Source organism: Maniola jurtina, chromosome 6, assembly GCF_905333055.1.
Source record: "Maniola jurtina chromosome 6, ilManJurt1.1, whole genome shotgun sequence".
In the NCBI taxonomy this organism is placed as follows: Eukaryota; Metazoa; Arthropoda; class Insecta; order Lepidoptera; family Nymphalidae; genus Maniola; species Maniola jurtina.
In genome coordinates, this window is record NC_060034.1 from 7918086 (window position 1) to 7944708 (window position 26623).

General features: G+C 36.0%; 1 protein-coding gene and 1 long non-coding RNA gene across 2 annotated transcripts in view; both read right to left on the reverse strand.

The window, feature by feature from the left end:
- The window catches only part of LOC123866462 (teneurin-a), a 285360-nt gene that overhangs the window by 97047 nt on the left and 161690 nt on the right, over positions 1-26623 (reverse strand). The window lies entirely within an intron of this gene.
- Positions 2773-10055, reverse strand: LOC123866466. Its single transcript, XR_006796204.1, has 3 exons — positions 10045-10055; positions 8372-8376; positions 2773-3093 (listed from the first exon to the last, which is right to left on the reverse strand). It is a non-coding gene; the product is annotated as an uncharacterized LOC123866466 (long non-coding RNA).

The window sequence follows — 26623 nt, forward strand, 5'->3', positions numbered from 1 at the left end:
GACATCGTGAAATTCTTTTTGATTATTATTTTGAACGTGACAATAACAAAAATTATATATTATAGCTACTATCTAGTAGGCTACATCATTCGCGTGGATGTAGGCTTCTTAAAAATTCCCGTAGAATTCTATCATTTAGCGAGATAAAAAATAGCCTTTGTCTACTTCAGGTATGCAAGCTATTTCTTTATGAAATACATAGATGGTTCTCTCCGGCCCATATGTAAAACCGAATTTAACGAAAGGTACAGAGATAGCAGCCTCCCGTTTAGTCCCAAAAAATCAAAGAGTCTCACGTGATTTATCAAAAAAATCAATGATTCCATTGGACCAATTTCGACGAAAGGTACAGAAATAGCTTGACATCGCGAAGATGGATGATGACAGTCAGAAAATTAAAGAGTTCCCATCGACTTTTGATAATCTAAATCCACGCGGACAAAGTCACGAGTAACATATAGTAAATAATAATTAGACCTGTGCTTAGTTAATTAATGTATACCTAGTAAATAACTATAATGTAAAGTACAATATTAATTAATACCTATGTTGCAAAACATCTCGATAAGCTTATAACAAGACTAATAATAATTAACGAGATACATGCTCATAACTACAGAATGGAAGTGTGCTGAAGCGCGTATTCAGAAATAATTAATGAGGTATGTTGGAAAGTTCATTTTATTTAATCTGTTAAATATATTATTCTTTTCAATGTCATGTTAAAATTTAATAAGTTTTCGGATTTGTAAACTGATGACGAAAGTTTACAAACACAACTGTAATCTGGGTCATGTAAAATGTAACGATTCGTTGTAATTTGGCTTTTTTTTTTAAATAAAATTGAAGACAATAAACAGGTAAAACTATCTGAAGTCCTATGGAGAAGTATGGCGTTCTACGTACTTTAACCGGTAGCTCCGCTTGGTAATCATGTAAAAGTCAAACATACAATGGTCTTACTTATGTGTTTTGTGATCATGACATCTAACGATGGAACAAAACAAAATGATCATGCAATACTGGACCGTTGCGTAAGGTTTTTTTTTTTTAATCTTTATTTTAAGAGATTATTCGCTGGGCGAATATGCCTCTCTATATAGCTGCAATATAGTGCATTCTAAATCAAAATTAATCTAGATTACAGTTATCATCTTATATACTTACATAGTTGCGTAAGGTTACAGCCCTAGAGGTAAGTGCAGAGTAACCAGGCAACTCTCACGTCGCGTCGGTGCCTTCGACAAAATACACAACTAATAATGGCTATACCTGTATATAATGTCTAGATTAAAAGGAGCCTCATTTGGCTTTATTAAGGCTATGGCGTTCGGATTATTACAATCAAAAAGAAAAATACTTATTCTTGATACAGACAATAATTTCAGTTATTTCAGCCTGAAATTGAAAACTAAATATGGCAATTGTTAGTATTTTATCGCGTTATTCAACTGGTTATAAACTTAAAAGATGACTTTATATAGATTTATATACAAACTATTTAAACTAAAACCCTAATACATACAAGATAAGTTTATAGACGCCAAAAACTGTTCGTGAAAATATCCTGTCAACCACAATTTTGTCGTTTAGATGATTTATATTCAACATTATCTGAATAAAGTAAGTTACAACGCAAAGTTTAAACACATAATATATTGACGTTTATTTTGTTAAATACTTACCTACAGTTTTGTGTAGTTTGTGAGTTGTGTGTAGCACAAGCCACTTCTTTTTTTGTGTTAATGTCCTTCTGTGTTACGGATCGACCCAAAAAAGGCAATTAATACGCGACACCTAATGAATGCCTTGAGGCCGATCTAATGGACAAATATGCGCAATCGGGCGTGTAATGGGCGCGTGGAGTATCTAAGGAGCTTCTCGCATCATCGCACCGAGCTTTCGGTGAAGCAACGCCTTTTGATACATTGTTGGTACTTGGTAAGTATATCGTTTCTATTATACATTCCATGTAAGACTTATATATTACTAACTGATGCACCCCGGCTTCACTCGAGTGGAATTTTCGTAGATCGGTGCCGGGGTGGAAATTTCAAATATCTTGAAACACATATTTCTTCATTTTTAATCAAAAGATACCAAACTTTCTTGTATTTAACTTGAACAAGTGTAAATTAAAAATTTATAACATCCCCGACAAGTGAAGGTTACAATAACTTGAAAAGAGCTGATAACTTTTAAGCTTTTAACTAGAAACGGCTGAACCGATTTTCTTTGATTATAGCTAAGAACACTCTCGATCAAGCCACCTTTCAAGCAAAAAAAAAAAACTAAATTAAAATCGGTTCATTAGTTTAGGAGCTACGATATCACAGACAGATACACAGATACACACTTCTAACTTATAACACCTCTCTTTTTGGGTCGGGGGTTAAAAATTACGAACTTTAATACAAACGTTTATCTCCTACTTAATCCCCTTTTAAAAATTATGAGTCTCTAGGTACCTACCTATATCATTAAGGAACTTACTGCCAAAACCAACCTCAGTGGTCCCTGAATTGCTGAGATTCTGGCAATACGTCAACGTACAGCCTTTTTTTTTTTTATCGTGGGGAAATCCTCATGGATACCACCGCGCCCGGGGAGGCACGGAGGTTATGTCGGACTTTTACCGACTAAAACCCCACGGCGTTCCACGCATCGCCTGATGGTCAGGTTACGGGGCCAAACACGTTCGCGCAACCTGGCCAGCGGCGCCTACTAAGGACTCTCCTCGGGCGACCAATATAGTCCCTACCCACCGTCTGAGGCACACTAGGAACACAATAGTGCGCCTCCCGACTCGGGGACTGGTTTCTTTTCGGGCGATAGACTCCCCGTGTCCATCGCCCGAGAGCCCCTCTCAAGGGGGTAGGCGGCGGTCGTGGGCGACTCGCCTACGCCCAACCCTCCTACGACAGATGGCATGAGAGCTCAAATCATCTTCTCTCATGCGCTCCGCCGCCTCCTTCTGCGACATTACCTCCTCGCAGAAGGACTCTACCGCTTTCCAAGACCTATCGCTGTTCGCCATGGCTCTAACTACGGCTGGCAGGGAGAGGTCTTGCCCCACTGCTGTCACGAGCGTCTCTCGCGACTCATCCCATGCTGGGCACTCTGCCAAAGTGTGCTGCGCCGTATCCATGGCACTGCCACACTCATGGCACTCCTCAGTAGGCTCTCTACCAGCGATCCTGCACAGGTACCTTCCGAAGCAGCCTGCTGTAAGTTGATAGATCAGTCAGTCAGTCAGATCAAGTCCTGTTATATATGTATAGATAGGTAGTAGGTATAATAGATTTTGGTCTTGCGGAGGATTTTTACGATTAGTGGACTTCCTCAAAGAATAAAGACCGCCTTTCGATTTTCCTTTTTGTAATCGGTTACAAAAAGAACGCGCCGAAAACGGCAAAGAGGCGGTCTCCGTCTTTTACCAAACACGGTTAGTCGCAAAAAGCCCTGCGAGAATGCCGATCGATTGGGTATTCCGCGCTCTAATAACATTCCGGGGCGATATTTCACGCACCTCGATAGCGAGTACATCACTTAACCCGACACAATGGTACATGCACGATTTATTGTGTACAGCTTGCTGAGATAAAGCCAAGACAATGGCCTATCGGATGGCGATCTGAGGACACGTGTATGCTTTTAGCCGTAGACTTCGACACCCAATTACGTTGTCGATGTCGCTCCTATCATTCATCACTAACAAACGAGCTGTTTTTATTACGCCCGCCGTAAAAACGATATGTGGCCGTCCAACGATACGATGGTAGCAGTAGATATTGAGAATTCAGGACGAGCTTAACTTATACATATATGGATTGTTTTCTGGTCTAATAAGAAAATGGTATAGATGAGAGATACTAGTAAAATATATGAGATTTATTTTGAAGTTGAGAATAACTATTCGATAGAGTTTTTGTAAAGTTTGGAATCTTTATTGAGAGAGGACATAAAACATGAATAATTAATATGGTAAAAATAATGCAGAGGTGATTGCAGTATTATAATATCTATTATTTGGAATATTGTCCTACTAGTAGTAAAGGAACGTGCGGGAAGGGAACTTTTTATTCTATGACATTTTGATTAAATTAAAATAAGCTTTCTAATGAAACACTTATCTAAGTGCGTGGTGAATTTTTGAGACGTTACTACGCCATCATCTCATTGTAGAAATTGGATTTGGGGTTTTATAAAGGATAATGAAATGTTATCATGTACAAATGTTCTTCAAGAACCTTAGATAATAACATGCCTATTTGTTAGCTCTACTAGCTCATGTGAAGTTTGAATGCGATCAACTAAACTTCACGTAGTTTACGCTGGGCATTTGAATAGTGTTGATTTAGGAAATTGTATTAAGCATGCCTCAACGGCAATTCAATCTTATACACAACTGTGAAGCTAACAAATTAATAAAACATTAAATGTAACTCTAGTTAGCTCCCTGCGTGTTACTAATTACATCATTTACGTTACAAAAAACTTAACAGGCTGTTGTCAAGTGTTCATTTACGCGAGGGTGCGAGTTAATTGTACGAAAAAATTCATAAGGGCCATAAAACTCGCATTGTGACATAAAAGGTGAAGTTGAAATAATAAAAAGCGGGGTGCAAAGTCACCCCGCGGTGAGATATCGACGATGTCATTAAAAGACACGCGCATCTCCGTCGCTCGCGTTTCCTCCATTTTTCACGCATCACTAGTTACGTTTTATACGGAACGTGCATAATATCTAACAGAGACGTACGTGTATGAACGACGACTACTGATCAAGGAGCGTAAACATCAGCGCGAGTAAAGAGCTTTTGCTTTTGCGATTTTTCTGTATGGAACTGCATAAAGACTTTTAGATATTAACGCTCCAAGAAATTGAAGTGTGTCGCAAAGCTCACATATTATGACGTGTCATTCATTATTATTATTAAATTCATCTCTTCTCGCTGAAAATGCAGATATTCTTCAGAACACTTCTTTGCACTCGCAAGCTCATGGCATTGTTAAATGATATGATAAGTATGAAAAAGTTTTAAGAAACTAACGTTTTGTTTTTATTTTTATTTAGATACTTACATGAACTTTCAAGAAAAAGACGAAATAGTGCATAGGAGAATCTAAAATTGGAAACCAGTGGAAACTGCCGACAGAGGAGAAAACAACAGTGTTTTTTAGATTTTTAATAGAATAATTAAAATCATTAACATTAGTTAAGTTTAATACATCTAACGGTACTCTAAGCGCTATTGACATTATTGCATGTCGCGACCTTGAAGTTTTTACCTATTCTAAAATCGCTAAAGAAGTTTTCACTTCAAAAAGTACCTAGTAGGTATATACTTTATTTTTTGAATCACTTTTTTACTGCTTATTTTTACAAATTCAGTTAGAAAAGGTCTATAGAAGTAATACTCCAAACATTATTAGTTCAAGGTAAGTTGAACTATGCAGTAGTCAGTAGTGTATTCAAATTACCACTAAGTACCTGTATCGTGAGTTACATGCATGGCGGAGGCACAATCAATTTTGTTTTGTCTTACAAAAATAATAGTCGGTTCGATGCTACAGCCTTTCCCCTGTGACATAATATATCTGAGCCGAGTCGTGTGTCTCCGAGGCGATAGACATCAGTTCCCGTCGCTACGTAATGCTAAAGTGATTTTTATTACATTCGATTCGGTTGCTTTGTTCATATTTTAAGCCTTTCTGTGTCGACTGCCGACCAAGTGTGAATGAACAGCATCAGCATAACCTAATGTTTTAGTTTCGTCGAGGTGCATGCATTGTTTCTTTTTAAACTTCTTTTCTTAACAAAAATTTTCAAAAAAATAGGAATTTGTATTATCACATTGTATTTGTATTTTGAATTTATTTTACCATTGAATGGTTATTTTATTAGCTGAAGCCCGCGACTTTATCCGCGTGGATTTAATTCTGTGGAAACTCTTTGATTTTCTAGGATAAAAAGTAGCCTTTGCCTTGGTGTACTACATAAAACCTAACCTAGTGTATTTAACTATACCTATGCGAAAAACCACGTCGATTCATCACTCCATTGTGAGGTGATTGAAGAACAAACCAACTAACCAACAAACCAATTCAAATTCAAAATGTTTTTATTCAATTAAACTTTAACAAGTGCTTTTGAATCGTCAAAATAATCTACCACTGGTTCGGAATGCCGTTCCTACTGAGAAGAACCAGCAAGAGACTCGTTGGTTGCTCTTTTCAAGTATATATTCAATTTACAATAATATGCCAAATAATAATACAATAATATGTAAAATGCCAACAAACAAATACACTTCTCATTAATGATATGGGTAGCGTTGGATAGTGATTGGTTAAATAAATGCCATTACATATCAATTTGGACTTGATAATATTCAAGAAGAGACGTTCAAGTGGTTAAATACATGTGTTTATAGAGTGACTCATATTGTACATAATATGAAAATGTATAATGATGGGCAGTACCGTATTTGACAGACTACTTTTGGTGCGTATCGATTGCCATGACCCAAGTAACCCGATAACGTGTGTTGTTAATGGGTAGCATACACAAAGTATGTCAGCTTTGTGAAAAGATACATAGCCACCATACAGTCACATACAAAATTGCTTCTATTTCATTTTGCTCACATCATCATAACATCAATTGCCGGCTCACTACTGAGCACGGATCTCGTCCAGAATGAGAAGGGCTTAGGCCACAGCCTGCCACGCTGCTGGCCCAGTGCGGATTGGCAGACATTTTACTTACACCATAACTTAAAAAAAAGTAGTAAGTAATGTTAGGTTATTTTTAAACATTAATTTAAACTTTTGAATAATGATATAAGATTATCAATTTATTGATTGAAGGTAGTTTAATAAAATCGATATTTGACTTATTCGACGTTGTGACCTGTGTGCCTCGTGTATGTTTTGGGAGGACTTTCCAATTAAGTATTTTGTTACAGTACAGTCTTACAGTACTTGGGTAATTTATGTTTTAAAGTGCTCTTTTTTGTAAGTGCTTGACCATTGTAGAACATCGCTAAATGGTGGGATTGAAGTCAAGGGCTAACACTTGTATCTGAATAAAAAAGTACCTACCTACCATTCGAATAGATTAATTTATTTATTAGTATTGGTTTTCACTACACCTTGTAGCTCGTAGCGATGACCAATTACCTACTTTATTCAGAAATCATATTAAAGTATAAATCACCTAAATGACTAATATACGCCTAATTTTTGGTTGAGTGGGTATTTTCGTGGACACTTCTAGACGTCTTCTGTAAGCTCATCATTTATAATGTTTCACCAAAGTGTATAGCGCAGGCTTTAATATAACTCCGTGATGCAGCCACGTGTAGCGTAATAAGGCCACTGATGTATTTTAGTACGCGTCAATCATACCAGCTAATAGATGTGACTTGATATACTATCCTCTTACACATATTTTTACAAACGAAAATCAAACAGGTATTTTTCATGTAGGTAGTGTAATGCGGTTTGAATATCAATTAATTCGGATCGGAGATCCTTAGATCGATTCCCGGTAGCGGCAATTTGAAATTTATAAAATATAAATTAATAGTTTAGAATAAATAAGAGATAACCTGGTTGATAGTCTATAGTGGCTAAGACGTAAGCCGCCTAGTCATAGGGTCCGGGATTCGATCCCGGGCCAGCACCTCTAAATTTTTGGAGTTAGTATGTGCGTTTTAACTTTTAAGCAATTAAACCCAAACTTACATTTTTTTTAATAAAAAATAGCGAGCAAACGAGCAGGCGGGTCACCTGATGTTAAGTGATTACCTACATGCCTGAGACATAATATTCTCAAAGGTTTGGCAAGTCTGAAAACCCGCATATATCTAGCGTGGTAGACTATGGCCAAACCCTTTTTAAGATAATACCCGTTCTCAATAGTGAGCCGGCAATGGCATCATGTCATCATGATGCCATTGCCGGCTCACTGAAGAGAAAACAATGAATAAAATTCAACAAGATCAACGATAAAAACTACATAAAAATTGGTTCATTCGTTTAGGAGCTACGATGATACAAACAGATACACAAACACTCAGATACACACGTCAATCTTATAACACCCCTCTTTTTGGGTCGGGGGTTAAAAAAGCTCTTTATTTTCGTAGACCTCTACAAAGCAGAGACGCAGTAACTCACATATGATTATGTCGCAGATGTGCACGTAACTTAAGCTCCAGTGCAGTTTGATAAGGTTTCAGTGACTGATAATGTCGGCCAACCTTATGTTGCATCGGCACGCGACCGCACGGGCACGCCTCGACAACTCGATATTTCTGATAGGCACGGCTTCCACCATGCGGTTATGATTTTCAAACCACACGAATACTTTATAAAAAGTTTTAAGACTTATGTGTTGCATACAACATGCAGTATGCACTGTCTCTACTTTCCAGGCTTCCTTGTGAGAACAAAAGAACACTTCAAAAGGACTTGGAAAGAAAATAGACATTGATTTATTGGACTTTCAAACGCTATCATACGTTTATTTAACAAATATTGGAAACCGAAACAAAGTAGGTAGCAACAATAATAGTATAGAATTTCAAATAATAAATACAGAATTAAAATAAAGCTTAGAAATTTATCATCATCTTCAACAACCCATCGTCGCCGGCTCCATACTTAACACGGGTCAGTATGAGAAGTCCTATCTATCACCGCTTAGAAATTAGGCAGTTTAGGAACTGCCGCAAGTTTCTCAAAAAAACTTTATTGTAGCGTTTTTTTTAAATACAGATATTTAATAAATAAAATACCTGTTAAATAATAAGGTAAAAATTACTGTGAAATATAGTGAAACTTCAAACCTTATCTCGTCTTAGTATGGGACACTAAGTTATTCTTTTTTAATAAGCTACTTTGTAATAAATATATCAATCTTATTATTACACTTAATCTGTAATCAAGGAAACAGACGGGAAGAACCTTAAGGCTTAATGGTTATGAAAAAACAAAAGGGCGTTTCGTAGACGTAGAAGGAGGCACGAGTTGAATATTAATTAAGATATCTGCTCAATTTATATACCTAGTTACCAGATGATACACGCGGCTTCGTCCGCGTAGATTTGGGCCTTTTAAAAATTATGTGGGAATTCTTTGATTGACCGGGTTAAGAAGTAATCTTAGATGTTGCTTCTCGACATACGAGCTATCCGTGTACTTTTCATCACAATCGGTTAAACGGACAGGCCTTTAAAATTCCCGTAGATTTTTCAAGGCAAAAACTAGCCGCAAGCCTCTGTACAAAACTCTGTCTAAATCGGGTAAAAGGTTGTGAAAAACTAGCAGACAGGCAGACAGACATACTCTCGCAATTAATAATATTAGTGTGGATTCTTATGAATTAATCCAATCTATCGTTATTCATTATACATAGGCTAGTTTAAACGGGGCCATGTCTGAAACTGGCAGCTTAACATAAAGGAATGGAGAACGTACCTCGAGATAGGTACTCTGCAGGCTTGTAATTTTAGATATCGAGCCTCCCTCGCCAAATCCCCCGACTCATCCCGTCTCCACTACGGATTAGAATGAAAATACAACGCTTTATTATCTTCCCTTTGACCGTATGTCTTACCTTTACCTATCTACTCTTTCTTTTTTTATCGGATAAAAGAAATGAGGACGCTTTTATCGCAACCGTTTAATCCTTTTTTAACCTTCATCGTCAAAAAGGGGTGTTGTAAGTATAATGTCCTTGTCTGGGTTTTATTTTGGATTCGTTCGTGTCTTTAAAGTTCATAATTAAGATAAATTGATTAGGTATAACTATTTGCACCATAATATTCGTCAATTTCTAAGTAGGTATAAACAAAATATAGAATAATAATAGATATACCTACCAAGAATGATTTGGAGATTGATGAGCCTTAGTTGGACTATATACAGTTTCAGTCGGCATAATACTCGTACCGTACTTAGGTAAACATTGAATAGGCACAATGTGCATTTATACATTGCACTGCCGACAAACGTATGCAATATCCGTACTACCAATAACAATCTCTACACCGTTCTTTCCAGGTATATTTGCGTCAATATTGCAACAATATAACACAAAAGCACTCCGGCTCAGCCGGTATTGCTTTCTCGTATTTTGTTAACCTACATTATACTAAAAATAGAATATTATACTTAGAATAACGCAAGTCCCGCAGGATGCGCAAGAACCTCCAGAGCCGTAAGCTTCTGGTTTCGCGCTTTACAAAAATGCTCTACGGGTGCATACATGATAAGAATGCGATTGTCGAGGTTATCAGATTTCATTCTGGGCTATCTAGTTAATTCTAGTTTTTACTAGTTGTAACAGAGACTTTTCAGGGTTTACCTGGTAAAACAGATTTTAACTTTACAAAAAAAAAACGAACACTGACTGACTTACAAACAACGCACGTAGAAAATTCGAAAATTCATATTGACGAAAATGATTGTGCTTACTGCTTCGGGACACTATTTTTGTCAGACACGACGCACGCAGTTATTAGCGAACGCGGCTGCGACTTATAGATAGACTAGAATTACTTACTCGTACCTTCTCATCGAATGTCCAAGCCACTCTACTCGTATAACTCTACTTTATATCAGTGGCTCTACGTACACCTATTCTCGTAAATATAATGTTACCTCAAAAGGACATGGATGTTTTACTGCAAAAAATGATTGACATGAAATCTTTGTTTGTTAGCTTTATAGGATGAAATCAAGAAGAATTTTGTTGGAGGCACGTCTCAACAACAGTAGATGTAAGCGACATTTATCTGCGTTGGCACAGGGGTGTTCTTTTTGTAAAACCGTTTGGGGATGAAAGGTTTTCCTCCTTTTATTATTTTATACGTAATTTATGGCACTTCTTAGATTCAACATTTGCCTCTTTAACAAGTTTTTAATCTTCTAAGCAATAAAAATGTTATTCTACATTTTTGAAAGACATTTTGTAATAGTACCTATGTACCCTACTTATGTTTTTTCTTATAACTTTTAATTTGAATTAATTTTCGATGAATTAGCATTTCTTATCAATTTCCAATCCGTATTAATATTATACAGCGTGTCTAAACGCCAGTTACCTTTCCAACGGCTTTTAATCTGTTTGAATAAAGAACATCGTTGTTTTTTATTTTCATTAATGCCTCGTATGTAGCTGTATCCAACTACTGTACAATTATTTTGGGGTAAACCACTGTTTTGTTGCAACGAACGTAGAGGAGATATTTTTATTCACTTTATGTATAACGTTATTTCAGTGATTTAATAGCAGCGAAGTGCGGAGATCAAAGGGCCCTATGCATTATATTAAAGTTTCATTCGCCGGCGCGCGCGGCCGCGCAGCCCGGCAATTTCCTTTTCAATTACGCCTACTTGAAATAAAAAATACAATTTTTATTTGTGCCGTGGTAATTAAAAAGGGATTCTGTAATGAAAAGGTATACCGCCGGTTCCGGGCGCTCCTCTCAATTTCGCTTCCGTTTGTTTGTTCCACGAGACCACGCCTTCGGGGACTAAAGTAAAGGGTTGCCGACATCAACTCTGCTGTACGCGCTGTGTGTCAACAAAATTAAACCGTCGTCGGTGAAGGCTCACTTTTCGCATTTTGGATTTAGGTCCTAGCTAATAAATGATTTTTGTAAAATCTTCTGCAGGGTAAATGTACGAGTACTTCTTTTACCATCCGACATTATTTGTTGACTTTAAAATATGAACGGTTTTAGAAAACAAATACTTACACTTCAAAAATTAAGAAAAAATCTGTTCTACCCCAAGGAACAAATGTAACAACGTTACTTTCAACTCAACCAACGACTCCTAATTATTTGGTGATTTTTTAATGTTGATTTTTATTATTTTTGAGAAAAGAATGGTACCTACTGACTTAAATAAATTGAACTATAAGTAATGAAGATTGGTTGATATTATTAAAAATGCAAAAAAATACGCGACAGGTCGAGATGGCATGCAGGGTAGGTATAAAGACGGGGGACGCCCCGCACACTCGCACGTCACCCGCGGTATCCCGCACCGGGTTACCTAGTTTAGGATTACAGGATGAACTTGCGAACGTCAAAAAATGTTCGTAAAAATATTGGTGATTTGTAATGTAGGCATTGCATATCACCAATAGATATTGATTAAGGCGAAGGTTGAAGGTCTTAGATAATTTTTTTTTGGTTCTGCTGTACCTAAACTAAATCAAGTCCAATTAACACATTTCTGTCAGATTTTGTAGGTAACTTTTCACGAAGGCACTATTGGTATTCTAGTGTTCATTAAGACATAGATTAGTTGCAAATGCAGACCGACAAAGCAATGACGTCACGGATGTTCGGCCGATTGCCGACTTGATCGTGCTTCCTGCGCCCCGGGAAACTATTTAGCTCTTTAATCTTTGTGACTAGGTAGTACAATAGAACTGATATAATGACTTTATTATATTATATAATATGTCTATTGTGTATTAAATTATATTTAAGAATCTTATCTTAGTTTTTAATGAATGAATTAATATTTACTAAATAAGAAATGTGTACTAAGTACATTACCTAATATGATATCAGGTAACTAGGGGGTAATACTTTCAGGGAAGGTTAAAACACTTATTTAAGATACCTAAATACATAGTAGAAGTCCAAATAGAAAAAAATACGCTAGGTATATTAGGTATATACACTCACATTGTATACGAGTCTACTTTCACTCATTATTACCATCATCCATCACATCAATATACCAAGTTTCAATCTCCATTTTCACAATAAATCAACAAATTATTAATAAAATAAATTTGCAACTAGACACGCATAAATTACCTACCATTTTATTGATTCCTCTACCTCAATTTAATACTTATTTCGGAACAAACTGAGCCGTATGAACCCTTATTTTAAAGTATTGGGCTATATTACTACAGGCATCTTGAATTTTATGTAGAGATAATGCCCTCAAAACGCCAGCAACCCTCCTGAAATATTCTAAGAAATTTGCGATTCAAATGCGTAAAGCCGTTTAAAACGCCTAACAAATTAAAGGCGGACTCGTTAAAGCAATTACTGATTACATTATGAAATAATACTTTCGTAAACCTATGTATAAAATATGATAAATGGCTTATTACTTTGGCCTAATTTTCTTAAAACGTTAGCCCGTAAAACGTAAGTAAGTACAAGTAAAATAATGTAGGTATCCCCGACATTATACGTAAGTATTCTCTTGGTGGAGTTCCAGAATATAACTAAACGTTTAGATACCAACTTAACAGAGCTCTCTCCGTCACTTACTCCATACAATCGTAGTTCCCATTTCATTTGAATATTAAGCAACCAAAGTCCATGAAATTTTGCAGACATAGTCTAGAAACTAATATCTGTGTCTGTGGTGTTTTAGATTTTTCTAAAAATATGTAGTTTTAAAATTACAGGGGCTCAAAGATTTGTATTTTTCTTTAAAAAAAGGCCCAACTTTGTGCTCGTTTTTCTAGACAACGAAGCAATTTAATGAAATTTGGAAAAACCACAGACCTAGAAAATTTAATGAATATTATGTAGTAGAAAAATTATCGTTATATATTTTATATTGTTATAATTATGTGGGAACTACGAAAACCAGAAATTACACCCAGAAATCTTGAAAATTTCGTGCTGTCTCGATTTGTGCAAGCGGGGTGGTGAAGTGCGGGGGACGACACGTGAAACTGACAGAAACTGACAGTCTAAACACACGGGCCACATTTAGACTGCACCCAACTCCAAACTTGTCGATAGGTCTAACTAAATACACTGGTACATTTCAACTTGCGTTAGACGTATGCGTTACCTACCGTTATGCGTAGACGTTGCCTGTAGATAAAAATATGTCTCATGTTTGCTGGCAATAGCGCATGCATCAAACCCTGCAAGTTGCAACTCTCTTGCAACCTATTCCTCACGCAATACCCAAAGCTTTAATATTATAATTTTTGACAATGTATACTATATGTAATGCCATATCACAGGTCACTCTCTGATTTATTGCTAACAATTTACTTCCAAATGCAAAGAAATCTAAGTGTGTTGAATTCACACTGCCCAATACCAGGACCTTAAATGACATAAATTCATTGATAAATAAATAATCATATGTTGAAAATAAAGGAGAACCCCGTGTTTCTCGGTATAATGTTAGATGCAAAGCTTCTATGGAACACCCACATATCAACACTTGATGGTAAACTCAGCTCTGCTGCTTACACTGTTAGAAAAATTCAACAGGTACTGACGTGGAAACTGCAAAAATTGTATATTTTGCCTATTTTCACTGTATTATGTCTTACGGACTCTTGCTATGAGATAAAGCGGTAGATATTGAGAAAAAAATGTATTACAGAAAAGGACAGGACGTGCAATTTATAATTTAAAACCGCGCGCTGCCATACAATAAAAATATAAGGAAATAAGTACCTTATCTATTATCTTATAGTAGCTTCTAAATAGATTTACAATTAGCTAATGCCCGCAGCTTCACTCGCGTGGATTTAGGTTTTTAAAAATCCCGATCCTTTCATTTCCCAGAACAAAAGTTGCCTCTCCGTAATAGCCCGTCCCCGGGATGCAACTTGTTTCTGTATCACGTAAGAATATTTAAACGGATGATCCTTTTCAAATCCAGAGGGATCACCAGGATTTAGGAATGCAATTTCTTACAGCATCAGGGTTGAGGTCAACGACAAAGTGTTTACTTGGTATAGATACCTTCAATATCAATTAATAATCGACACTTTTTAAATCCCATTAGCTTTAGTAGTCAGGTCCCCTGCAACATCAGGATTGAGGAGTTGGAATCCAAATTTTTTATTGAACAATGTCGCAAACTTTCTTTATCGATTAAAAAAACTACCCAAAATTACGCAGTTAGGTTACCTGCCAAACATGGTTTTGAGTCAACGGGAAGTACCCTAGAGGTTTTCTTGACACACACGACAGACAGAGCGATAGACAACAAAGTGATCCTATAAGAGTTCCGTTTTTTCATTTTGATGTACGAAACCCTAGAAAACGTAGGAACGGCATTCCGAACCAGTGGTAAATTTTTCTGACCATCCAAAAACACTTTGAAGTTTACCTAAAAGTTTACAGGAATAAAAATTTATCATTGTATTCCATTCCATTTCATTCTATTCCATTCTGTTCAAAGATAAATAGATAATAAAAATATTTGTCACCGAAACAATAATTTACGATACATCAACCAATATCAATTTTACTGATGACAATCTGACTATTACCAAAGTGAACGACTACTATAATATCTATTATATACGACTAACATAATATGTATTATAAATTGTGTGCCGTTTGCATTCTCACTAGGTTCTCATTAAGTTTGTTTTATTTGGTTAAACTTTCTGGCATTTATATTGTTATGACGTTTAATTGGCAAACAGTCTGTTTATTGGCTGAAACTCAAAAATTCAGCCAATCACAACAAATAAAATATTGTAATAATGATTGATGCAGCTTTCTGTAATTGAAAACAAAATATTTGACATTAACTTGAATGTGACAGTGTTTTCCGAATAGGGTTGCCAGAGGCCCCGTATTTTACTGGTTACCCCGTATTTCAGGATACAGAAACCTGTAATTATGAAAATAAAATACGGGGCAAATAAAACTAAATATTTTTAGGGTTCCGTAACTCAAAAGCAAAAAAGAACTCTTATAGGATCACTTCGTTGTCTGTCAGTCTGTCAGTCTTTCCGTCTGTCCGTCTGTCCATCTGTCCTTCTATCCGTCTGTCATGTGTTCATGAACAAATATTAGTATTTTCAATTTTCAAAGTAAGATAACTACATATATCAAGTGGGTTATCATATGAAAGGGCTTTACCTGTTCATTCTAAAACAGATTTTTATTTATTTTTATGCATATTTTTTTAATGCATAACAGTTTTTGATTTCTCGAGTAAAATGTCGGAAAAAATACCCGAATACGGAACCCTCGGTGCGTGGGTCTGACTCGCGCATGGCCGGTTTTTTACAAATTCAGCAGAAGCTGGCTGGCGAAATCAAACACTGACGTTATGTCCAGTAGAAAGAATATTTTCCTTTTGCGGCAATGCGTAGCCGAAACCCACTCGATATTGATCATGGTCGTAGCCAAGGCGGCGGGGCTTAGTTTGAGGATGTAAGCCTTTTTTTATACAAGTTAGCCCGTGACTTTAATCTTTTCTAGTGGTAAGTGATGATGCAGTCTAATTTCTTGGCCGTTAGGGCCATACTAACCATATAACTAGCCATGACTGAAGCCTCCCACCAGACCAGAAATTTAGAAATGGCGACTGCGCCTGGGAAGCCGTCAAAAACCTAAGCCTAAAATAATACTTACACTATTTCTTGCATTTGCTTACCAATTTTTTTTTGGAAATATATCAAACATTTCGCGCTCACTTCACTCGCGCTTTGAATTTCTATTACTTGGTGTAAACCCCGCAATTTCGTTTGCATGAATTTAGATTTTTAAAAATTCCGTGGGGGATTTTCCGGGCTAAAAAGCCACCTAAAAAAAATGTCTGGGATGCAAGTTACCTCTGAATAGTAAGTACCAAAATTTTGGTAAAGAAGATGGGCCGTGAAAGGGTAACAAATAGATAGGCAAATAGATATACTGTCGTATTCGTAATATTAGTATGGATAGGAAGCTTTAAAAATAAAATCTTGCTATGGCTACACTCGTTTCCCTTTCACTTTAATTTTTTCTGTATTGAACCAAAAACACTTACGCTCACTGCGCTCGCGCTTTTTTATTGTTGTATTTTATCTCACTGTCAAATTGAAAGGCGAAATTCCACTAACCAGGTAATTAGCCGCAGGTGAAGGTGGAATTACAAATTAAATGTAATTTTAAGTTGAAATGAAAGATTGTATGCATGAAATGTATAACATTTTGCTTTATAACACTAAGAGTTTTTAAAAGCTATTTAAATAAATAAATCTTTTATTTAAAACCACATTGCAAACACAGTTCACCAATCAAGACACGGCAACATACAGAGAAAAAATACAAAACTTACAAATAAACTGAAATATCTAAATAGGCTTTCCATGCATTTCAAAGAGAACCACCACCTATTTCTTCAAATACTTCAAATTTTCAAATTTCTTCAAATCTAAACCCCGTATTTTTGATGGTGGTAGCCTGTAAGTCAAAAAGAGCCAGGTGGCAACCCTACTTCGACCTAGACAGAATGAAAAATTGTTTTCATTACTCGGTATGCCTACTGCCATAGTGTGACAGAAAGTGTGACGGTAGTTGTGACCTCTGATTGGCCGACTCTCTTTCACTATTTGCTAAAATTGATGATTGCAACAACAATTTTTTCTTTTTGTAATCGAAAACAGAACACGGACGTCAAACAGGTTGACTAATTGCAATCATTTCTGACCGGCTAACATTGTTCCGCTAGTGGCTCAAACTCACTGTCGCAGCAAGAGCATGGTAAATTCAGCCAATCACAGCAATTTGAAATTTGGTTATCACAAATGTACCGATCTAGGAACCGAGAATGCACGAACCAGGGCAGATAGAGATGAGAACAATAATATCATACGTAGGAAATCGACGGGGGATCGTTGACAACGATAGCCTTAAGAGATGTTATAAATCCATATCCATAAATCCATACTCATTATATTATTATAAACGGGATTAATAAAGAAGTTAAATCCACGTGAATAAACTCAGTTTAAATAAAGACGCGGGCATCATCTTTTTCGTACGGAGATTTTCAGGCTAGAGACAACATAAATCAACAAGTTCCCACAAAAAAGTTCCCATTTTTAAAAACTTATTAGTTACCACCAATCACGCAGGCAAAGTCGTGGGCAGCATCTAGTTGGCTTTAAAATTGTGTTATTATTTTAGGCTTTGGTACTGAAACCTCAGATTTATAAAAAAAAGCTTTACCCTAATAGTTAATCCCGTATTCCAACTCATAGCGTTATTTTAAAATGAAGCGAAATATTTTACCTTTGTGCCAACCGCTATGAACATTAGTAAATATAAGGAAGTGCGAGCTCAAAGGATTATAACAAGTAAGTAGGGGTGGAATACGGGAACAAATAGAAACTACTTCCGTAGTCCGCGTGGAGTTGAGCAGGACTCTCATGTTTTAATATTTAACCGGAACCTCACTCTGTATAGACGAACACACAAATAAAACAGCTATCTTAATAACCGTGTCGTGGGGACCGACAACTGTTCGTGAAGCTGAAAGCTCCCATAATCTGAGCTGCACTTTCAAGCTACGGAAAATGAATTTTATTTTTGCTTTAAGCCGTGGGTAGGTCCCGATGTTTCAACCACGACAAAACCCGCAACCCATTGAATATGCTAACTACGTGTTTGTAATATACATACACAGATAACCAGGTATAAAAGAGGTATATCTATTCAAGTTTTATTTACTTCCAGGAAACTCCTTGATATTCTTATTAATTCAGGGTCCTTGAAAATCCTTTAAAAAATATAAAATTTTATTAGGAAGGTACATAGGTAACTAATTCATTTAATGATGATTAACCTATTTATAACTTAAGTGGAAATGTGTTAAAGCGAGAGAGTAAAGAAATATAACCAATGTCATTTGTTATGCCCAATAAGATTCGGTGAATAATTATATTGTTTAATTATATTGATAATGGAGACAAAGGAAAGATCATTTGAATAAAAGCATAGCTCTAATATAAATATTTTAAATCCCAAAAGAATGTTATGAAGAATAGATTTTGTGCGCATTTATCTATTTGTTTAGATAGGAACCACAGGAGGTGCCCATACTGTTTGCCGAGTCGCAGTCAACACAACGTCTGCAGTCTGTACCGCCGACGCACCGCACCGCGCCGCGCCGCTCCGTAACTTCCCTTGTTTGCAAACTTGGATTGGATCTCGCGTTCCACTTTCCTCAGGACGTCCGCAATTTAGTTTTATGACTTTAAAATATTGTTCGCGCTGACCTAAACACTGCTTATGACTTTATAACGCGATCCAAGCTACGTTAATACCTAGCACTTGACAATCCAATTTTTATGGTTGGCTGATGTTTATTGTTTAGTCAAAAATAAGCAGCATATAATTTTTTATTTGTGAGAAGGGTTTAGTAGTGGGGGGAGCGCTATCTGCAAACGCACAGTGGGAATCTGATATGACTTTTTATTTAAAAATTCCGCATTCTGGCTCATGAAATTCAATCACACTAATATAATAAAGGCGAAAGTTTTTGTGTGTGTGTTTTTCACGCAAAAACTACAGGACAGATTAGGTTGAAAGGAGTAAGATAGATTATACCCTGGATTAATATATAGGCTACTTTTTATGCCGGAAAGCTAAGGAGTTCCCACGCGATTTAAAAAACCTATATCCACGCGAACGAAGTCGCGGGCATCAGCTAGTCGATTATAACACCGACTAGGATCGCAAAAAAAATATGACATTATCAGTATTTTTTATTTGTTTCTTTATTCGCATCAAAAATTAGTAACTGTTAAAAGAAAAAGATAAGTGGACAGTGGCAGAGAAGCACGTTGGTATCTCTATCAGAGATTTCTACCAGTGAGAGAGGTTATAATGGAAAAAGAATAGATACAACAAAGATGTAAGAAGATAAATAATATGTCTTCCATTTAATTGAAGATTTGTGTTATGATGTGCGGCCATGCGAAACACTCAAAGCTCGTCGAATAACTATCACGGAAGAAATTGTAATTCAAACTTTTGAACTGAGTTTGTATTTTTGTTAGTTTTGTTGTGTCTAGTAATGGATTCCACAGATTTCCTATAGCAAACAGTGGGAACATAAACAAACGCACGTGTAGACATATGCTGGTAACAAGTGCATTGCAGTGGGTATGTGTGGGGGTGCAGCCAGCGGAAGGAGGGAGGAGAGATGGACGCTTGACGAGCCTTTGTTTAGAACATAAAATTATACGACATCGATAAATTCTTTGTTTACCAGATTAACGAATGCATCAGTGTACCGGACCGGGGCTGCAGAGGAACTATCAACTACGCGTGATTTCAATTTCCTTTCAATCTTTGGCTTTCATAATTATTGGATATTACGTTAGAAAATATCAGAGTCGTATGAAATCGTATTAAAATTATTTTGTTTTTACGATTTTATACGACAGGATTGAACCGATTTCAATAATTGTACAAAATAATATTACAAAAATTTGTTACGTGTCAGAACATCCTACTATAGGTAGGTACAACTGTTAGGTAGGTAGATACATAAGTATTTTCTGCTTTTGATTTATGATCTAACAGCTGATTTTTCAGCTATTTGATGGCCAAATAACGGAAACATGCTTCTTTATGCGAGCACCCTTACGAATGAAGTAAATCTGTCAAAAGTTAGCAATTGAAAAATCAACAAAACAAAAAATCAACTAAGTAACTACGAACTACATATATGCAAATGGGTTTTGTATAAGTTGAAAAGGTTTAGTCATGCGGAATATTTTGCTAAAGACGTTTTGAAGTACGGGATAAAAAATAAATCCACAAAATAAACAAGCATTATCAAAACACTCGACTCCATAAAAGGTCACCAAGGAAAACGTCGGCTCTGGAGATAACTCGCATTATCTTCTTACCTGGGATCCTAGGGACAGTCAACAATAGTCCCTGGCAGATGTCTCCGCAAAACAAATTTTTGAACAAAACTAAATCATCGCAAAGATAAAAAACGACGGATTAATTATACGGCACGGCACACAGTTGGTAAAGTAGGTTCTCCAAATGTTAGAATAAACCTTTTAAGATTTTTGAATTGACACTTTTTTATTTGCGTAGAAAGCTAGATATAGTTAGGCATACTGAGCATGTCACGCATAGAAGTGATTTTATGAAAATTATCCTAGTATGATTGAAGTAATTATTGTTAAGTACCTACTCATATGATGTCAACTCAGTCGATGCCCTTATATTGCCAGCTTAGATGGTTGCTTTTTGCTTAAATATTTCTTTTAGGCCTTCTATTTCTGTGCTATTGCATATATTTCAAATTCGATATCTGGGGATTGTTAATACCGCACTATGTGTTCAACATCTTTTTTTTACCATGCTAATCATGACTAATATTCCCTCTTTCTCCTCCAATTAAGCGTAAAGCTTGTGCCAGGAGTGGGTACGACGATAGTGCAACGGGTGGGGTTTGAACCGCTGACCTTTCGGAATTCAGTCCGCACCTCAACCGTTGAGCTATCGAGGCTCTTAAATCTTTTTTTTATAAGTACAATAACAAGGTAATATTCTCTTGTTTAACTCTGTACAATTTGCATAAAGAATATAGTTATCGTATTAATAAAATCAGGACATTCCACTTAAATTCTGACAGCTGGCATACCCTAGCTTGTACCGTATAATAATAAATTGTCATCAATGACATGAATCGCGGTATAAAATGTTAATACCGGGTATTATGTTTGACAACAATGAGGTATTGTGCGAAGAATTCGAGACCGGGCCGTGGCTTGTTCCAAAAACTTTGATGTGGCGTCGTTTATTTTTCACCATAAAGTTTAGGCGCATAGCATAAGGTTTGAAGGATGTGGCTGCACAATCTTGTTCGTGTTTTCGGTAATTTTAAACTCTGAAGTCAGAACACATTAGGAAAAGTCAAACAAAGTTCTATATTATGACTTACAAAGCAAAGACCACTTTACAAATACTTTTTCAATCAGAATCAGTTTAAATATGTGCGTAGGTAGGTAAAGTAGATGTACCTACAAGTTATATTTTGTATATGAGGGAATAAGACTATCAGATTTTAGTTTTAGTTTAACATAAACGGGCGGAATTCCGATTAATAGGTACATAAAATTAAAAAGTACTTTTCAGATAAATTATAATGAAACGCAATAATTAGGAGTATCCGAAATAGTAAAATGCAAACGATAGTACCTACTTACTTGAAGATATTTTGTAAAGACAACAATTGAACTAGGTAATCTTTGGAGAACGTTTCAAATCATTGTACTGACTTGCTTGTATACCTGTATACCTGCTTGCAAATAAAATACTCCGAGATATGTAGCGGATTAACGTTTGTCCTGAACTGTCATTAAAAAAAAATTGTCGGGAATATGTAACTGCTCGTCTAATTATTTTTTCGTAAGTAGAATCACTACTAGGAAGCCTACATGCCTGAGATTTCTCTAAAAGTTTTCTCGAAGATGTGTCAAATTTGTCAATCCACACTTGGCCAGCGTGGTGGACTACGGCCAAACACTTCTCATTTTGAGAGGAGATCCGTGCTCAGTAGTGAGCCGGCGATGGGTAGATAATAAATGCATACATCTCTATATTCCTGTTAGGTTCTAGCGCGTTTTGTAAACAAGGCTGATGAATGTTTTGTACGCTCAGAAGTTATTTGGCTGCTAGAGGAATGTTTTTGCCAAGCTCCGTCATCCGCCCAGTTTCATTAAGTACAGGTTACAGGGTACAGTATGCCTGTTTTATTATTCCAACATGCATTTATTCACAGATGCCATCGGAAATATTTTGTGTTTTCGTATTGTATTGAGTAAAAAGAGCTTTTTAGACCATCTTCAAAATGCTCAGTGCAGAAAGTGACCTTCATATTATACATATCTTGATTCTTATAAAACCTCCTTATTGTATGCTTCTTCTGTACCTGTGATTTCTTAGTTTAGGTTACTAGTCTAATACTTAATTAGACCGATTAATTAGTATAATAATACAAACCCGATAAACTGTTATCGGGTTTGTATTGTATTATAATATTTCACAAATTTTCTCATTTTTAATAGTGACCGCAGGTTAAAAGATCTGCTGGCATGTAACATTTATTATATTCCCTACACGTATAAAATAGAATGTAATTTTTTCCAAAAGTATCATATAAGTAGGTATTCTAATACTCCTAGGCCAGATTGTAAAACTCCATTTAACTAAAACTTGTAATCTAATACTTTATCTACGATTAAAGATGCGCAATTTCTTGAAAGGAATTCACATTGTTAAATCTATTTACGATTCGTTACGCCTTTTTAGTGGGAGAATTGATAAGATCGAATGTCGATACGCCCAATATTGTCCCGCATTACTATTGTCGATTGTCGAGAGAATAATACACGATAGCTCAGGGTTCTCTTCGCACTGACATGCAATGTCATCACACATACATATTATACTATCAAAATATAATGGATGTTACACTAATAGAAATAGGACCTAAAGTCGTTTATGAAATTAACTATCGATATTTCATATCATATTGCATAAATCTCGCAAGATAACGAATAGCTATTTTTAACCCCCGACCCAAAAAGAGGGGTGTTATAAGTTTGACGTGTGTATCTGAGTATCTGTGTATCTGTCTTGGCATCGTAGCGCCTAAACGAATGAACCGATTTTAATTTAGTTTTTTTTGTATGAAAGGTGGCTTGATCGAGAGTGTTCTTAGCTATAATCTAAAAAAATCGGTTCAGCCGTTTAAGAGTTATCAGCTCTTTTCTAGTTTTCTTGTAGAAAAGAAGGTTAGATAACCGTTAAGTTCAAAATATTATGTCAATAGACAAATGTCAACCTGTCAAGATGGACGTTGCCTAAATACATAATTATTTATTTGAAAATGATGTTTTGGAAAACTCAGATACTTTGGATCGTCGGGGGTGTTATAAATTTTAAATTTACACTTGTTATTTTCTGATACCGAATATTGCGATCTTCATATTGTGAAATAAGTAAAAGTAAGGGTCAACGCAGACCGAAAACGTCGACGGCGAGTAGAGTCGAGCTCGAGGCGCGGTGACTGGCGGCGAAGTTAAAAAAGCTAACTTTAGGTTGATAAAAAAGATCGCAGTTCTATAAATTCTTAACTATGGGTTGCCTGGAAGAGATATCAGTCGTGATAAGGTCGCTCTTTGTTTTTAAGTGTCTCCCATATGAATTTTTATTATATAGCTAGCGATAAAGATGTTTAAATTAAATTAAAGATGCCCGTGCCGCGTCTGTGCGCCAATTGCACCCTGCATATTATGGGTGTTGAGCTTCAATTTTTACTTTGCAACTTGTTCCCTTATATTATATATGGATTAGCCAATGTTCAAATCTTGTAATTCGTTGTGCTATATTGGTACTCGATGTATTCTTAATCAGTGTAATTTTGATTGTTGGGTATTATGTCAATACATCCAAGTGTAAGATATTGTCTTTAAACTATTGTCTGAAAGGCCATTAAATCACTCGGGGCATGGATACAATTCAAACACAAATATTAATTAATGCGGCAGTTCCGGTTCACCTAATTCGGGAAGTTGCCCGTATCTGAGCAAACAACGTAATTGCAACGTCCCGATTCCGTTCCTTTGGTGGCATTTGAGACAGTCGATATCTCCTTTTATGAAGCTTTGATAGATTTACTTGCCTGCAAACACGGTTCAACGGTTCAAAACAGTTGAACTCTAAAATAAAAATTGTATTTTCGCTTTCTAAAACATTTTTATGAGATAAATAGATGATACCCGCATCTGGGAAATTAATTTTTCGGGATAAAATGTTCGTCCCTGGAATGCAAGCTATCTTTGTATTCGATTTGTCAAATTTCGTCTAAATCGGCGTGAAAAGGTAGACTGAGAGAAAGAAATACTTTTGCATTTATAATAATAAAGTAACTACGTACCTATTACTAGTATTACTTATATTTATGATCGATTAAATGATAAATATCATAATGATTTATGAACATGGTATAAATAAATAACTAATTCATGTCAAACAAAATAAATGGACTTAAATTATTCTTAAAACTTTAAATGTATTTATGAGCCACCTTTAACTTACCTAATATTATTATCGCGGGTTTCATGTTCATTGGGTTCGGTTCAGACTTCGAGTTTCAATTTACTACTAATTCGTCCTCCAGAGCCTAGAGGCACACAATTACAATGGTCTAGTATCCGAATGTGACCATTGAACGGCCAAGCGTGTGGCTGACGGACCGTGCAAAATGATAATTAAGAGAAACCGCTCAGTCATCGTGAAAGCTAGGGGTACCATCAATGAATATTTGGTAGCAGGATAATGAATAATTACTTAGTTTTTTGCATTCAATAAGTTGTCATACATATTTTATATTATAAAATTGCCATAAAATTGCATTTATTAAATTCCATTCTTCTTCTTCTCCTTGAAGTGCCGTCTCCTACTGGAGGTTGGCAACCATTAGGGCTATCTGCACCTTGGACGCTGCTGCGCGGAAAAGAGATCGGCTACTCTTCCCGTAGCATTGCCGTAAATTCTTGAGCCACGATGTTCTTCTTCGGCCAGGTGGTCTTCTGCCGGCTATTTTCTCCTGAATAATGAGCTGAAGGAGGTCATATTTGCTAATTCTCATAAAGTGGCTGAAGTACTCCAACTTCCACACTTTTAGGGTCTTCAGGATTCCATTGTTGGATCCTAATATGGTTCATCATTGGCAACACGCACCTCACTGGCAATACGAAAAAGGTGCTACAATGGCGACCTCGCATCGGAAAACGCAGCGTTGGAAATGCACCTATGAATATACCTATTGAATAGATAAACGCGTAGTTTCTCATTTATAATACATAATTGGATAATATAATTACTGTCCGCGCTGTCGTCAGCGTGATTTATTTTTAAATTTTGAAATTGTGTGTTTTTCTCAACATCAGTTTTTTTTATTTACGATAATATGAAAGTTTCGATATTATGGATAGTATAGTATATTGTGGATAAAAGTTCTGAACGGGTCATTAAAAAGAAAAGTCCGACCGGATGGTGCCCCTAGTTAATGTGATAGCTGCAACGTAAATTACAGCGATGTTTATAACAAAGCCCGCAGCCGATAGTATTCATTAAAATTTGATACGTTGAAAATTAAAACTTGAGATGAATTTCTATTTAGAATTTTCAGCGAACTTTCATTATGTGATCGTTGAAAGCTATTATAATTACTATGATGTTAACATAGACCCAACTTCATAATTAGAAACGTGTTAGTGATCCTTAAATTCATGACTTAGTTTAAACTTTAATGATCTAAAATATTGATTTAATGTTTGTTATAATTAAATTTATATCAGTCATGAATGTTTTTCTATACTAATATTATAAAGAGGAAACCTTTGTATTTTTGTATGTTTGTATTGAATAGGCTCAAAAACTACTGGACCGATTACAAAATTTCTTTTACCATTACTTAGAGGGATTCTTCCGAATCCGTATAGGCTATATTTTATCCCGGAAAATAGATAGGATTTTTCGTGGTAGTGAAAATTGTCGAGTAAGGCGTCGAAAAAACTGCCGTACGTTAACGATTCTCGCGAACGCTGCCTAAATGGTTAGAGATGTATGGTTGACTTCTATAGAAAAATTGTAGAACTCAATAATGCCTACAAAAAAGTCCGCGATAGTATAAACCAAACATTTATATTTTAGCCATTATAACCACTTTTCCATAGAATAAAAGTAAATGTCCACCCGTGCGAAGCCGGGGCGGGTCGCTAGTGTATAATACATGTAATTTGAAATGGAGAAAGTTATCCATTCGACCTTAG